Below are 18,121 nucleotides of genomic sequence, written 5' to 3' on the forward strand. Positions count from 1 at the left end.
TGTGACCGAGGGCCGCACTGGTGTGGGCGGGGTCAGTGGGGGAGGGGGCGGGGCTAAAGCAAAATGAAAACTTGTGACCATGAGGTTGCACATAGGTCCCTGCATCAAATGCCTTCATCCACTGAGCTACCAGACCCAGCATACATACATCTCTCTCCCTCCTGCCCTCCCTCTCCATCTCTCTCCCTCCTGCCCTCCCTCTCCATCTCTCTCTCCCTCCTGCCCTCCCTCTCCATCTCTCTCTCCCTCCTGCCCTCCCTCTCCCTCCCTCCCTCTCCCTCCTGCCCTCCCTCTACCTCCTGCCCTCCCTCCTGGTCTCCCTCCTGCCCTCCCTCTCCCTCCTGCCCTCCCTCTCCCTCCTGACCTCCCTCTCCCTTCTGGCCTCTCTCTCCCTCCTGCCCTCCCTCTCCCTCCTGCCCTCTCTCTCCCTCTCCATCTCTCTCTCCTCCTGCCCTCCCTTTCCATCTCTCTCTGCCTCCTGCCCTTCCTCTCCCTCCTGCCCTCTCTCCCTCCTGCCCTCTCTCTCCCTCCTGCCCTCCCTCTCCATCTCCCTATTCCTCCTGCCCTCCCTCTCCATCTCTCTCTCCCTCCTGCCCTCTCTCTCCCTCCTGCCTGCCCTCTCTCTCCCTCCTGCCCTCCCTCTCCCTCCTGCCCTCCCTCTCCCTCCCGCACTCCCTCTCGCTCTTGCCCTCCCTCTTGCCCTCCCTCTCCCTTCTGCCCTCCATCTCCATCTCCCTCCTGCCCTCCCTCTCCCTTCTGGCCTCTCTCTCCCTCCTGCCCTCCCTCTCCCTCCTGCCCTCCCTCTCCCTCCTGCCCTCTCTCTCCCTCTCCATCTCTCTCTCCCTCCTGCCCTCCCTCTCCATCTCTCTCTGCCTCCTGCCCTCCCTCTCCCTCCTGCCCTCTCTCCCTCCTGCCCTCCCTCTCCCTCCTGCACTCTCTCCCTCCTGCCCTCTCTCTCCCCCCTGCCCTCCCTTTCCATCTCTCTCTCCCTCCTGCCCTCCCTCTTCATATCTCTCTCCCTCCTGCCCTCTCTCTCCCTCCTGCCCTCTCTCTCCCTCTCCATCTCTCTCCCTCCTGCCCTCGCGCTCCCTCCTGCCCTCTCTCTCCCTCCTGCCCTCCCTCTCCCTCCTGCCCTCCCTCTCCCTCTTGCCCTCCCTCTCCCTCCTGCCCTCCATCTCCCTCCTGCCCTCCCTCTCCCTTCTGGCCGCTCTCTCCCTCCTGCCCTCCCACTCCCTCCTGCCCTCTTTCTCCCTCTCCATCACTCTCTATCTCTGCCCTCCTTCTCCCTCCTGCCCTCTCTCCCTCCTGCCCTCCCTCTCCCTCCTGACCTCTCTCTCCCTCTCCATCCCTCTCTCCCTCCTGCCCTCCCTCTCCATCTCTCTCACCCTCCTGTCCTCCCTCTCCCTCCTGCCCTCTCTCCCTCCTGCCCTCCCTCTCCCTCCTGCCCTCTTTCCCTCCTGCACTCCCTCTCCCTCCTGCCCTCCCTCTCCCTTCTGGCCTCTCTCTCCCTCCTGCATCCCTCTCCCTCCTACCCTCTCTCTCCCTCTCCATCTCTCTCTCCCTCCTGCCCTCCCTCTCCATCTCGCTCTGCCTCCTGCCCTCCAACATCCCCCTTGCCTTCCCTCTCACTCCTGCCCTCCCTCTTCCTCCCCATCTCTCTCTCCCTCCTGCCCTCCCTCACCATCTCTCTCTCCCTCCTGCCAACCCTCTCCCTCTTGCCCTCTTGCCCTCCCTCCCTCCCCATCTCTCTCTCCCTCCTGCCCTCCCTCTCCCTCTTGCCCTCCCTCTCCCTCCTGCCCTCCCTCTCCCTCCCCCTCTGTCATCTCACTGTGTGTGTGTCTGTCTGTGTCAGCCTTCAGCCCGGGCTGAGACCGCTTCCTCAGCGCGTACACACAGACAGACGCACCAAAGTACTTGGCAGGTCTTTAAAAGACCATTTACATGTGTTTGAGTCTTTGTTGTAGCGCCCCTGCATCTCCACTCTGACAATCACCGCTCGCTCGGCCCCACAGAGCAGAGGCTTTGTCGTATTTCACCTCCTAGCTCCCCTGCATCTCCACTCTGCTCTGTGGGGGCCGGGGGGAGAAGTGATTGTCAAAGTGGAGATGCAGGGGCGCCAAGAGGTAAAATACAACAAAGCCTCTGCTCTGTGGGGGCCGGGGGAGCAGTGATTACCAGTCTCTGAGTCCTGAGTCAAGTGCTGCTGCAGCGGTGTTGCTAACACTAATAAATAATTTTTTTAGCACAGTTAAGATTGTCTGCAAGGTCCGTGGGCTGCCAAGGAAGGCTTGCCGGGCCGCTGGCCGCCCGCGGGCCGTACTATGAGTACCCCTGCTGTAAGTGCTTGGCTGAAAATTCATCCCCGCTGATTCGCGGATCGTGAAATCACGGGAAATCCGCAAATTCCGCGAGCGGTACGAATTTTCAGCCCATGCTTACTTACAATTCCCCATTCAGTATCCATATAATCCTGCAAACTCCCTGTGGCTGCTCTTGCAATCCTATAGTGACCCTTTCAGCTCCATGCATTAATCCATTCACTAAAGTAAAACTCAACCAATTATGAATATACCCACTGTCTATCCTTATAGTACCTTAATCAGTCAGTCTGTATGCATGTTCTCATGGAGTGAGCCAGGTTTTAGGGCAGGGAGTGCTTCAAACTCCTATGCACTATGCATGTAGTGGTCTAACCACCTTCACACTTGTGTTTCAGGCCTACAATTCCCCAGTCAGTATCCTTACACTCTAGCAAACACCCTGTGACTGCTCTTGTAATCTCATAATGACTCTTTCAGTACCATAATCTAATGCATTCACTAAACTAAAACGTAATCAATTATACATTCACCCACTCTCTCTCCTTATAGTACTGTCATCATTCATTCAGTATGAATGTACTCATGCAGTGAGCCAGGCTTTAGGTCACGGAGTGCTTCAAACTCCTATGCACTATGCATGTAGTGGTGTAACCACCTTCACACTTGTGAATCAGGCCTACAATTCCCAAGTTAGTATCCATATACTCCAGCAAACACCCTGTGACTGCTCTTACACTGCCATAGTGATTTTTTCAGTACCATGTACTAATCCATTCACTAAAGTAAATGTCAAGCAATTTTGAATTCACCCAGTGTCTATCCTTATAGTAATGTAATCATTCTGTCAGTATGCATGTACTCATCCAGTGAGCCATGCTTTAGGGCATAGAGTGCTTTGAACTCCTATGCACTATGCATGTAGTGGTCTAACCACCTTCACACGTGTGTTTCAGGCCTACAATTCCCCAGTCAGTATCCATACACTCCAGCAAACACCCTGTGACTGCTCATACAGTCCCATAGTGACTCTTTCATGCCCATATACTATTACATTCACTAAAGTAAAATTATGAATTCACCGAGTGTCTCTCCTTATAGTACTGTAATCATTAAGTCAGTATGCATGTACACATGCAGTGAGCCAGGCTTTAGGGCATGGACTGCTTCAAACACCTATGCGCTATGCATGCAGTCTTTTATCCACCTGCACACTTGTCTTTCACATCTTCAAATCCCCAGTCTGTATCCTTACACTTCCAGCAAACACTCTGTCATTGCCCTTGCACTGTTGTAGTGACCCATTCAGCGCTATGTACTAATCATTCAGTGCGCTAAAACTCAAGCACTTATAGATTCACTCAGACACTCTCTTTACTGTACTGTAATCATTCACTCAGTACCCAAGTACTCATGTAGTGAAATAGGCCTTAGGACAAGGACAGATTCAAACCCCTGGGCTGTATGCATGCAGTCTTCTATCCACGTGCACACTTGTCTTTCACTTCTTCAATTCCCCAGTTAGTATCCATGATGTTGCAGCAAATACTCTGTCTCCGCTTGCACTGCTCTAGTGATGCTTTCAGCACCATGCACTAATCCATTCACTGCTCCAAAATCCAACCACTGATGAATTCATTCAGGTACTCTTCTTGCAGATGTAGTTCTTGAAACTCCTATTCAGTATGTATGCACTTCTGTTATCAGTTACACACTTGTTTTTTATACTTAGTCATTGTAGATTGTATCTGTTTAGTAACAGAATAGTATATTTTATAGATTTATTTTTATAACATTATACATTTACTTTATAACAGATTCCATTTATCAACACTAAAAGAAATTCATCATGCCTTCAAAAAGTGAAATGAGTAGAGAACATAAAAAAGCTTATAATTTCAAGAGAAGTCATCCACAAGATTTACCAGAACAACAATGTGTGGTGAAAAAGAAAACAACTCATGGTAATATCAAACACTAGGAATAGTGTGGAGAATGGGAAAAATTAAAAGAATGTATCTGCAACAAAAAATAAAAACAAGAGAAAAAACATAAATGATGGGAAATCATGTTCTAAAGAAACACTATATAGTAAAAGGAGGAAGAATCAATTTCAGGAAATTAGAAAAAGAATGTTTTACAATAGAGTTGTCTTAAACTTATTAAAGGATATGAAGAAATGTAAACGAAAATCTGCATTTTATAAGAAGAAGAAACATATTGAAAGTAGTGTTGAGAAGGCTTTTGAATTAAAAAAGAAATTATTTATTTTAATAATCAATAGAATTCAATCACTAGATAAACCAATCCAGTTAATGAAGGCGAAAAGTAAGTGGAGAAGACTGATTAACAGAGCTAATTTTTCTGATGTTTTTTTGGGCGAATGGAAACGCAGTTCAAGTTCTGAGCCTTTTTGTAATGAAGAGACTTATCTTCAGAGTAAGTTGACACTAGTGGTCGAGCTTATGAGGGTAGAAATGGTTGTCCTATTGAGAAAGAGAAAATTGTTCCCAGAAATGCAGAAGAGGTGTTAGCTGGTGAAGTTTTAGTGAGAGGTACTAAAGCTCCAGTGTACACTTGGAATTGCAGTAGTATTTGTAGTGTACTAAATGAATCTATTTATGTTTTACGCAATTTCTTATGTGAGTATACTAAGAAAAGTGTTAAACAATAGATTAATATGTTGCAAGGACCAGACCTTTGCTGAGTGAGAGAAAATACTGGATTGCAAGTTCATTCTCTAGCTTGGCTTTTTAGAAAAGCATGTGAAAGTGTTTTTCACCATTTCAGGATGTTAGCAGTACATCATACTCAAATGAGGAACCTAGTCAGAACATTGTATTATGCAAAAAGTCCAGCACTAATGTTACAAAAGTTTAACAGTGCTCTTTTGCGTGGATCAGTATGAGATGCAATGAACGTTTGAGAAGAAATTGAGTTTAGTTACTTTGGTCCTGAGCAAGACAGTGCAGAAACTGATACATTAATAGAAGGAAATGTAGAAGAGAATGTACAACATTCTAGTACAAAACATTTTGAGGAAGATATTACGAAGTATAAGGTGTTTTCAGGTGAAAGGCCAAATTCTTGTATTTGTTGTCGACGAACTCATTATAAAAATCAATCTAGGACTGTTGATCTGTATTTAAAAAGCGAAAGAGAAAATAATAATGAGTGGAAGGAATTTGCAACTTATTTGTTGGTAGAGAATTGTTTTTGATTTGGGTTCTGATGAACGTATTTGTAAATATTGTTACAACAAATTAGACGAGAACAAAATGCTTGCTAGAGCTTTGCATAATAATCTTGAGTTAAATATTCCTTCTGAACTGATAGATTTAAATACCTATGAGTCTATTCTTAGTCAATGTGCACATCCATTTCAGGCTTTTGTTCGTATGGAGCCTAAGACAGGGGAATTGCCTCCTTCAGATTTACAGAGAGGATTAAAGGAAAGAGCTGTATATTTGTCTCTGGATTTAAAGAAAAATATTGAAACAATTGGTGTAGAAAATGTAGAAGATGAACCTCTAGTTATTGTAGTTAATGGCGTTCCTACTAAGGGGTCCATTAGGAAGGCGGGCGGTGGTGGTGGGGCGGAAAACCAGCTTTTTCCGCCCACGAGCTGCAGAACTCACGTCCGCAACATTAGGATAGGTAAACACAGGTCATTTCCCGTCCGCCGCGGCGCGCCGCGCCCCGCCATCAAACATCGCCCGCCAGCGCGGGGGCGGGAGCCAATCGAAAGCCTCCGCTGCGCCCGATGACGTCCGGCCCGTCCGACAAATCACGATGGGCCAAACAAGCAGACGCACCGACAGCGGAGCACGAACGCCGAGACCCAACATGAATCCCATGGACCCAGCCCTCCACATGCATCCGGTCATGTACCTGCTGCAACACTATCGCCAGATGGGCCGCCGCGGACGCCGCCGCAGGTACGCAACTACACATATGCACCGCACAACACACATGCCAACACAGGGCCCCAGCACCACACTGGCATCCTGCTAGGGGACACAACACATCCACATGGGCACCCACACATCACCTACCTCACTACAAGGCAATCCACACCATCTGGAACACAGAACGTCCACCAACCAGCAGGAACGCCCCGGTCACGGTCACGTCACTGCCGCAGTCGACACATGCGCACAATGCAGAAGGCAGGGCCACACCAAGGCATGGGCAGGGCACCTACATCACAGAAACACACCACCCCAAACCACACTGCACACCACCCAAGCTAGCCACAGGCCAGGTACTAATCCTGTGCACCCCCATGCACACCAACAAGCAAAGCAACAAGATGCACAATACACACACACTGCAACACACAACACACAACCAGGGACACATGCAATGCAGGAGTGGCTGAGAATTAACACACAACACCACTGCACTCCCCATAACCCACACAAGTACAAACATTCATCCACACAGGGCAAGACAAAACCAAAAACAGGCATACAACTCTTGGCTCACACATGTGTGTCACACACCATACAGGGGCACACATGCATACACCACAAACCAAGACCCTTCACACTGCACACCTCTGCCACACCCAACACCACACATGCCATGTAAGCCATGCCACCTGGACTAAGGGCCAACACAAGATGACCATACACATACACGCCTGGGCACACAGAAAGGAAAACACACACATACCCCATGACAACACACACAGATACAAAACCAATGAACAGCTGCACACCCTGTGCTGACAGTGTCCTCCCAAGGTGACCTGTGAACAGTGTATGCAGCAATAGCAAATCCCCAACAGGAAAATAGCATTGTCTGTGAAATAGCCATTACAGAGTACAACATCAGCTGTCCAAAGACGGGTGCGTGAGAGAACCCACGAGTGAATTGAGACTCGCCTGAGACCAGAGCCGACTCCCGTGCCTGCCCGCTTTCCCCTGCCGGGTCCTCCCTGTCGTGACGCAAACTACACCAGCGACGCAGGTAGAAGGAACTCGCTTTCCCAGGGGGCACTGCAACCGCGCATTGGAGCGCGTCACCAGCCAGCGCCAGGCGGCGCTACAAAGCGGGGGTCTGACCGGCCAATTGTGTGTTATGCTGTCCAAAGACGGGTGCATGAGAGAACCCACGAGTGAATTGAGACTCGCCTGAGACCAGAGCCGACTCCCGTGCCTGCCCACTTCCCCCTGCCGGGTCCTCCCTGTCGTGACGCAAACTACACCAGCGACGCAGGTAGAAGGAACTCGCTTTCCCAGGGGGCACTGCAACCGCGCATTGGAGCGCGTCACCAGCCAGCGCCAGGCGGCGCTACAAAGCGGGGGTCTGACCGCAACGCGGGACGCCCTGGGTGAAGCCCGGGCAAAGGGCGGGCCCTCTTAGGCCCTCAGAGGCCTGAAGAGACTGGGCTGGGCCCGAAGTCCTGGTCTAATTGTTGAGTAAGTAGTGATTCACCTACTATCATAGCCCCTCCACTGTTATCATTGCATGATGGCCACAGCTGCTGCTAGCCCTGCTAATGTTGGTTTGGACAAAAATGGGGGCATGTTAAATCGAACTCTGGATGACTATTTCCCTAAAGTAGCTTCTGAGGGTAGTAAAGAACTATTACCAGCAGAGCGGCGGGCAGATCGTCGCCGTTCAATTGAACGTATCAAAAACAGGACTCTGTCTGAGCCCATTATTTCTGTCACCTTGGACAATGATCTGAATACCATATTGTCAGATAATATATCACCGACCGCTAGTGTGCCCCTACTACTTAAGGAATGTCTAGCTCCTGCCATTTCCCCTACGCAAACCCAGCCAGAAACACAAATCGTGATACACGATCTCCCTAGCACACCTAATCGTCTCAAAATTATGATTTCGCCTACAATTAGGCCGGGGAAGGTAGTAAGAGGCAAAAACCTGAGGCCATTGCCACACAAAATACATGGGCCCCCACCTTCCAAAAGGAGACGGAAAAAAATGGACTTAAACAAGCCTAGACTAAGCCACACTGAATTTGGGAAGAAGTCCAACTCTGTTACTAACACGACTATGGGAGAACTTGCTAGCAAACAAACAATAGGAACTGACTTAACCCCCCCAACACCTGTGATACCATCCTCCCAAACAGCTACAGAGTCTGATATTATCCACATTCCAATGGAAGAAGGACCGCAACCAGCCTCCCCTAAGACTCTTTTGGACAATATAGAACTGATTGTGCGAAGTTACATGCTGGCCATAGCTGAAAGACTCAAGGGAGTGGAACTAAGGCTGGGGAAAATAGAGGTGGATCTGACAGCTTTTGGGAATTCTGTCAGGTCATTAGGGCCTCCGAAAGCATTACAACCTCACAAAGCTCTAACTCCGATACATACCCCCTCAACAGATGTAGTGGCTGTAACACCCTCCACTTCCACTATTGACAACAATCAGACAGCAGCTATCCCAGTTGCTTCTAATCACTTGCCAACAGATGCATCATCTGTTAGTAAACCTCCCAATAAACCTAAACTAAAACAGTCAAAAACATCTATGGGTAGACCAATTACAACACCTAACTGTAACACTGATATTCCAGTTAACACCCAAGTAAGGGAATTAAGTATCCCCCCGAACAGACCCCTAAGACCGGAAGAGAATGAGATTAGCCATGTAAGAGGGGGACAGGGTAGGAGACCACCCACGGAACTCCCGCCGGAAGCTCTACCATATGTGGTGGTACTCACTGGGGTTCCTGAACTGTCAAGTGGTAAACGGAAAGGCTACTTTCAATTAAAAAATAAGATAATGCACTGGTTGTCACTGTATAGACCCAAAGCTAGTCATGTAAACAGAGAAATAGTCCATGTCCGTCGCTTGTCATGGTTGAGAGGAAGAACAAAAGATATAGGGGGTGATATTGTTGTGGTAAACTTTAGGGACAAAAAAGCTGTTCAATACATCCTGAATTTGCCTTATGGCAACGAAAACAATTGTATTGTACCGCGCCTTTTGACCTATTTTTACCCAAGATCTACAGTATTTCCCCCCCAATATTTAACCAACAATATCCCCTTCACCAATCATTTTTCTAATATGGAGACTGCCAGGAATCCCGCCTACATGCATCAATTAGCCCCAACTCCTGCGATGCATGGGTGGAATATTATACCGACGAGCCACAACTCAGGAGAAAATGGAAATATGGCTCACTTGATACCATTTACTCCCTTAGAGTTATCAAACAGGTTTGAGGTATTCAGTGGCATGGAGGAGTGTGATTGAAGTTTAAAGAGCAGAGAGGATGTTAGGGGAGTTGAAAATGTCTCATGCACTATGGGGTATAATGAAGAAAAAGGGACTAGTTGTCTAAACTTAGGCTTACGTACTGTTGTAATATGTGATGAAGCAAATAGCAGTTTGCATGTTGTTTCACCTGCAGTGTCTCTTGCGACAAATGAGGGATCTCCTTTGCTTTCACTCGCTTTAAGTCCAGAAAGTAGAGATGATGTTAGGGGGGATGAAAATGTCTCATGTACTGTGGGGTATAATGAAGAAAAAGGAACTAGTTGTCCAAAGATGGGCTCACGTACTGTTGTAACAGGTGATGAAGTTAATAGTAGTTTGTCCGTTGTCTCACCAGTAGTGCCTCTTGGGTCAAATGAGGGAACCCCCTTGTTTTCACTTGCTTCATGGAATATAGCAGGGGTGCGTGCGAAATTATGTGATCCTGACTGGAACAAATATATGAACACTTTTGATATCTGTGTGTTACAGGAAACATGGGCCACAGTACAGTTGCACAGGGTTGGCTACAAATCCTATCAAATAGAGGCTGTGCCTTCTTTAAGAGGTCGTGCATCTGGAGGTCTACTAATATGGATCAGTGTTTCCATCAAAATAGGTATAAAAATGCTTAACACCGATTCTCCAGACATTCTTGGTCTGGAAATAACCACAGCGGACAACAGGGTGATCTACCTCTTTAATGTGTATAACAGTCCCCACTCTTCCCACAAGGAATCACCATGTATAGGGAAGTTAGAGTCATTCATGGATACATTAAAAACAGATGTAAGTGTTATCCTATGTGGGGATCTGAATTGTAATTTTGAACCAATTACAGACATAGCCCAATTGTTTGAAGATAAGGACATTGCCAATGGAATACCTGCCCTGAATGAAAATAGAATGGTCGTTGGCACTGCACTGGCTCTTCAGATCACACGGTTGTTAACTTCTCATGGCCTGAGAGCATGTAACGGGCGTATGCCATCTGACAGCCCGAAACCCCCCACTTTTAAGAGGCGTGACTATGAAAGTAAACTAGATTATGTCATTGTCTCTTTTGACCTGTGGCCTTTTACAGTAGACTTAAAGGTCAAAGAGAGATATGAAAGTGACCATTGCCCTTTAGAAACTAGTTTCCTCCAAAGTATGTTAAAGGGGCTGGGAGCTACGGAGGGAGGCCATAGCCTAGCATCCTTATCTACAATAGACAATATTATCCTTAGTAACAATCGCAGGGCGGTTAAATGGGCCTACATATTGGAAAGAGAGGATTTATTGGCCAACATTTACTGCACCTTTGCAGATACCTTTGACTCATATTGTCCTTATAGCTGCGATTCTAAAGAATTCATTAAATTGCATAAGTCCCTTTTCAGTAAACTATTAGAACTTCTTACAAAAAAACCTAAAAAAGGTGCAGGTACGACTAATGCCAAATCTATAGGTAAACCTTGGTAGAACAAGGAATGTCGTCTTGCCAAAACTGCACTGATTGATGCTGTCAAAGGGAAAGGTCCAACAGAAATTAGAGATAAAAGGAAGGCTTACAATAAAATAATATTAAGAGCGAAATCCTCTTGGGATGAGGAAATATGGCTCAGCATGTTAACAGCCGCCAAAAACAAGGACCAGAAAAATTTTGGGAACTTGCAGCTAAGGAGAATAAACGTGAGAAAGGCTCCAGGGAGGTCTATCTAGACGAGGATACTTGGGTCAAGCACTTTACATCGCTGTATGCAGCCAAAACTTCAATTGATGTTGCAACAGACGTATCCACTGTCACAATACCAGCTAACACCCACCCGGTAGTCTTTGACATACAAGAAACAGAGACAGCAATTGCCATGATAAAGAAAGGGAAGGCGCCTGTGCTTGATAAAATCCCGGGCAAACTTTATCTGTATAACGTTGACGTCTGGGCACCCTATTTGAATCATTTATTTAATATAGTTGCAGTTAGCGGCCATATTCCGGACACATGGAATGGCGCAGAAATCATTACTATTTTTAAAAAAGGGGACTGTGGCGATCCAGCCAATTATCGCCCCATTAGCCTTTTAGACATAACACAGAAGATATATGCCAGGCATATTTTAAATCGAATAAATTCATGGTTGGAGGATGAGTCAGTTTTATCTAAATATCAGGCGGGATTCAGGAATAAAATGGGAACCATTGACCAGGTATTTAGGCTATGCTGCTTGTATTGGAAATACGTTATTATCCGTAAAGGTCACTTGTATGTGACCTTCGTAGACCTACGAGCAGCATTCGACCTAATTCCTCGTGATTTACTCTGGAAAACTCTGAATAGGCAAGGACTGCCAGGCGAATTGCTAAAACTTGTGATGGGCGGCGTGGCTACGCAAGCGGAGATGGCGGTCGCAGCTTGCTAGAGCTCCCGCCGGCCCGCCATTTATCCGACGAATTATCCTGGTCCCCGAGTCCACAAACCCACAACCGGACCAAGGCTGATGTTCCTGGAGGCGCCGGGGACCATCCGGTGTGCTCGGTGGCGATCCCGTGCCCCCGGACGGAGCTGAGCAGCGAAGGGCGAGGTGCGGCCTGGTGGACAGCGGAACAGCCGGGGCCTCGATTTTGGCGGAGCCGCAGAGGGCGCCGCCTGGCCCGGGAACGACCGCGGTGTATGCTGACCCTGGGGCCGAGACACGGCTGAAGATCCTTCTCCCGGGGCCAGGCTGGGCTGAGGAGAGGTACAGGCGCCACGAGTGGGCAGCGGATGCGGAGGCGGCCTGGTGGCCTGGGCGCAGCCGGGATCTTGAGTTTCGCGGCCTCGTGTCAGGCCGGGGCCGGCAGCCCGGAGGAGTGACTCGCACCCCCCCGGCGACCCTGATCGGAGGCAGACGGACGGAGGGCGCCCGTGGCCCGGCTGGCAGCAACTGTGAGTAGTGGCCCCCCCCCCGGGGCCCGCTGATCAGTGACAATACCGGTGCGGTGGCGCAGGACGCTGTGGGTCCTCGCGCCTCCTAGAGGGGCAACGCGGGTCACAGGAGACCCTGGTCGGCGGCGGCTGGGGGGGCTGTTCCTGGGGGTAGTGGCTGAAGTCTGTCCCTATTTTTTCATCTGCCACTAGATCCTACCGGAGAGATTTCCTTCGGGACTCCTTTCCTGGGGGCCGGCGACCCTAGTGGCCCTGATACACCCAGACAATCATGACCAGGGGAGGTGGCGGCTCCACCAAGCAGGTGACCATCGACAAATTTACTGGTCCCGGTGGGGGCCCTGGATCGTCGGGGAGTGGTCCATCTGGAGGAGGGCCGGACAATGCAGCCCTAATGGCGGCCATAACCCAGTCCAGAGACATGCTGGACGCCAAGATAGGGGCAGTTGGTGCAGATGTGACCCTGTTGCACCAGGATCTTAGAAACGCAGTGGCGCGGATCACAGAAGCCGAGTCCAGGGTATCGGTGGTGGAAGAAGATGTAAATGCCCTTAAGAAGAGAATGGCGGCGATGGAAACCGCGCAGCGGACCACAGCGCTCCGTGTAGAGGATGCTGAAGGGCGGGCACGGCGTAATAACCTCCGTTTTCTTGGCTTTCCGGAGCGCTGTGCCAAGGGCAATATGGAACAATTTCTCACACGGTGGCTGGAGTCATGGATGCCCCCAGGGTCGCTATCTGCCTGTTTTATTGTCGAAAGAGCGCACCGCGCCCTGACGCAAAGGCCGCCTGAGTAGGTATGGGCGGAAAATCCGTTTCGCTCGCGGATTTTGCGGATTTTCGGGAAATCCGCAATCCGCGAGATTCGCGAATCTCCCGCAAAATCCGCAAATCCGCGAGCAGCGGATTTTGCTCGCACTGTTCGCGTGAGTTCGCGGCTTCCCAGTACAACTTCCCGCCCCGCGAATAAGTGCTAAATTGCAGAAATACGATCTTAGCAAAACTGAAACTACTTGCCAGGTTCAAAAGTTCAGGCTCATCATTAGTAGCCATTTCCTGTAGTGCTTCCTGAGGGGCCCCTCCAGAGTTCAGTTGCCAGTTGCAACTATTATGTGACCCTGCTCTGAACCTCAGAATAGTTACACATATGCCACAAAGGTCCTGAATTACAGCTAAGGGAGACAAGCAGGAGCCAGGCTGGAAGTTAAAATCCATTAATCAGCCCCTAATTCATTATTGTCAGTTGGGGCAGGGCAGGTGTTGTAACTAATTTTGCAACAATGAAAGCACTTAGCAAGTGCAAAAGATCACTAATCAGGGCGCACTAAGGAAGCAGGTGCCAGCTAAAAAAATATTCTGTGACACATTAATCAGCCCCAAATTAATTCAGGTCACTTGAGGCAGGGAAGGTGTGCTTTGCTTTGCCGAAAATAATGTACACTGGACAACCAGAGGGTGTGGTGATGAAACAGAGGGTGGCATGGGTGGGCCAGAGGGTGGCATGAGTAGTCAGAGAGTGGCAGTGGTGACAGAGAGTGGCAGTGATGAAGAAGAGTGTCCCAAACAGGCTGGACACGTAGAAACAACAAGTTCGCAAAACTTGCGACCCGACAGGTAAGTTCGCAAATTGCGAAATTGTAAAAACCCTCGCGAACTGGCAGAAACACGGGCGAACACAAAAAAAAAAAAATCCGCAAATTCGCGGGAATTCGCGGATTTTGCGGATTGCGAGTTCGCAAATCCGCAAAATTCGCGAACGCGAGATCCGCAAAATTCGCCCATGCTTACGCCTGAGGGCGAGCGGCCTAGGGCGGTAATCGCTAGGCTGTTGAATTACCACGACAGGGACGCTATACTGAGGGAAGCCAGAACTAAGGAAACCCTCCTGTATGAAAACCAAAAAATCATGATTTTCCCTGACTATACTAGACTCGTGCAGCAACAGCGCCATTCTTTCGTGGCGGCTAAAGCTAAGTTGAGACTGGGTCTTAAGCTACAATACTCCCTGCTGTACCCAGCGCGCCTGAGAGTGATATTCCAATCACGGACATTGTTCTTTGATACCCCGGAAGACCTCTTTAAGTGGACGGATGAAACGGTGCAGGTCAGACCGAATTCTCAGCCAGGACTACATCCGGGCACCCCAGAGGGTTCACCGCGGGTGCAAAGAGACCAAATGGCAAGGAACGGGCGATCCAAACGCTCCGAATCACGCAGGCGTGCGGCCTCGAGGGATGGCGCACATGACACTGGGAGAACCGAAGATTCAGAGCAGTCTGGAACGGATCACTGAAGTCTTCGGAGCCTTGGCCCCATTTCCTGCTAGCAATGCGGTGACTCCTGGCTGAGTGCGCCGAGTCGCTTGAGACCTTTGACTCGCTGACTATATTGCAGCTCTGAGATAGTACTGCTTCGGTTCCTAATTGTGGGAAGAGTTTTGGTGGGGTGGGGGACTTGGGGACTACGAGATAGGGGCTACCACTCTCCCAGTTGTGAGTGGGACGTCAAGGGGAGGGGGGTGTGTTTACTGTTTTCTCTTTTTGGGATGTTGGGATCCATTGGTATGGGTAGGCCCGGGCCCTCTGTTTTGGTCTCGAGACTACCCATGCCGCGACAGGTACTTCATGGTTCATTGAGGTATAGGGTGGGGGGTGGCGGGAGATGGGCAGACGGGGGGGTGACTGCTGAGTTGGGGAAGGGGACTGTTGTAGATTATGGGACGAAGGGGTTGGTAGTTATTCTTGGGGTAGTTCGTGACATGCATGTGTGTACCGAGATGATGCTTTGTGTGGGGTGCGGTGGGTGGAGCGGACCTAAGGGGCTTTCATGGTGGACTTCAATTGACTATGGCTGAATCGACTCATCGACGCCCAGTAGACTCTATGCGGGTGATTACGTGGAATGTCAGGGGGTTGCTAGACAAGATTAAACGTGGGGCGGTGTTACGATGGGGGAAAAGAGAAGCTGCAGATGTATTATTGCTCCAAGAAACGCACATGATGGGCACAAAGGCGCTGGGTCTGCAGAGGTTTGGTTATCGGCAGGTTTTCCATGCAGGGTTCTCCAGGGGATCCAGGGGGGTGGCCATATTGATACACCGCAGGATGGCATATGTACACGAGAAGCAGTGGGTTGATCCTCAGGGCCGGTACTTATTTGTTAAGGGTATGGTGGGCACGGAGCCCGTGGTGTTTGGGAGTATATACGCCCCCCCTCCCCTGCAGTGGGCCCTGGCCGAGCGGCTGTTTGCAGTGTGGGAAGATGTCTCTGGATCACTGGCAGTGATTGGGGGTGATTGGAATGACGTGATGGACGTGAGTGTGGATCGCCGTAGATGTCAAGAGGTGACCGAGACCACCCCCCCCTCCCTTCCACCCACCAGATTGCATGCAATGAGTGAGGGGCTAGGCTGGGTGGATGCTTGGCGACATATGCACCCTGTGACCCGTGAATATACGTATGTCTCAGCAGTACATGGCTCGTTCTCGCGATTGGATTGTATGTTTCTACCTAGAGAATACTTGTGTAGGGTGAAGGGCGCAGACATCTTGCCGAGGGGCCTGTCCGACCACTCCCCAGTTTCAGTTAAAATAGATCTACTTCAGAGACGGCAGCCGTTTAGATGGAGGATGTCCGCGTGGCATCTCCTGAAACCGGCATATACTAAGCATTTGCGAGAAACCATAGACCATTACTGGCGGGAGAACCTAGTGGAGGGTGCCGACATAGGTGTGGTGTGGGAGGCCATGAAACCTACCATACGGGGAGTCGATATCGCATGGTGCTCAGCGGCCCGCCGGCAGCGTCGAGAACATACTACAGAGGCGGCTGCCCGAGTGGCGACCCTGGAACATGAACACAGCGCTGGAGGTGATGAGGTGGGTCTGCGGCTGCTCCTGCAGGCACAGCAATCGTACGCGTCCCTGTTGCTGGATGAGGCCAAACAGGCGTGGCTGGCCACAAGAAGTAGAGTGTATCAATGGGGGGACAAGTCGTGCTCAATGCTCCATAGATTATGCCAGCACAACTTCCAGCCCCTCGTGCTGCCGGGTCTCACGAACGACAACGGGGAAGTCATGACCGACCCGAACGAGTTGGCGGCGAGCTTCGCCACATACTTTGCAGATCAGTATGCCCCGTGCGACCAATTGCCTGAGGGCGACTTGGCTCGCTTCTTCGCGGAGTTCCCGCCAGTACCAGTGTCGGACGAGACCAGGGAGGCCCTGGATGCACCCCTCACGGCGGAGGAACTGGGAGACGCATTGGGGCAACTCAATGCCGGTAAGGCCCCTGGACCAAATGGCTACCCGTGTGAATTTTTTAAGAAATTTCATGTGCAGTTGGGACCACACTATCGCCGAGTGCTGGAAGCGGCCTGCACACGGGGTATGCTGCCTCCAGACTGGTGCCATGCGGAAATAGTGGTCTTTCAGAAGCCTGGTAGACCCCCAAATAGCCATGATTCGTATAGACCCATCTCCTTAATTAATATTGAGGCTAAGATATTGGCCAAGGCTCTGGCGAACCGTCTGGCTCCGCATATTACAGATTTAGTCCACTCAGACCAGGCAGGCTTTATGCCCCACCGGGCAACGCGACATAATATCAGACGCGCACAGGCGGCGATCAATGCGGTTGGGGCCTTGGGGGACCAGGCGGCGTTGTTGCTGGCAGATATCAACAAGGCCTTCGACTCGGTTGGCTGGTCGTACCTATTTACATTACTATCTTGGCTCAACCTTGGCCCGGTCTTCCTGTCTTATATAAAGCTCCTCTACACTGATATCACAGCCTCGGTGCGGGTCGCCGGGGCGGTATCAGAGTATTTCTGCATAGGTCGAGGGACCAGGCAGGGTTGCCCTCTCTCCCCCTATCTATTTGCACTGGCCATGGAGCCCCTGGCGGCGAGAGTGCGCCGGGATGCACAGGTACGAGGCTTTGTATGGAATGCTACTCTGTCGGATAAGATTGCGTTATACGCGGATGATGTCCTCTTTTTCCTTACAGATTTGCAGCGCTCGGGCCCTCGTGTCTTGGAGATCATGCACCTGTTTGGGGAGGCCTCTGGCTTATATCTCAACCTACATAAGTCCACCCTGTGGGTGCTGTCAGGAGACCCGGTGACAGACCCCTGGGCCTCGGGACTACGAGTGGCCACAAATGGGCTGAAATACCTTGGGGTGTTTCTTTCGAACTCGGTTGACATTGCTTGGGAGCATAACCTGCTGCCCATCTGGGAACGAGTACAGACAGACGTCAAAACCTGGTCTCGAATGCCCCTGACAATCTTTGGCCGCTCTGCCATCTTTAAGATGGTGGCGCTCCCGCGCCTACTCTACCAGTTACAGAACCATCCGTATCCTATCCCACCTCGGTGGTTTAAACAGGTTAACTCAGTGCTGGGTCGCTTTCTTTGGGCGGGAGGTGCCGCCAGGGTGGCGCTGCGCACATGTTTTTTGTCCACCTACTGTGGAGGCCTGGCCACCTCGGATCTGCTGTCGTATTACCAGGCTGCTCATCTCCTCATTCTGAACGAATGGTGGTATGGTGACAGTGGGGATCCGGCCTATGCCCTAGAGCGTGACTTGATGGGCGATAACTCGCTCCACACCATATTATACTCACCCCGACTGCGTAGTTCGCTGCCGAGG

This window comes from Lissotriton vulgaris, chromosome 2_1, assembly GCF_964263255.1.
Source record: "Lissotriton vulgaris chromosome 2_1, aLisVul1.2, whole genome shotgun sequence".
NCBI lineage: Eukaryota > Metazoa > Chordata > Amphibia > Caudata > Salamandridae > Lissotriton > Lissotriton vulgaris.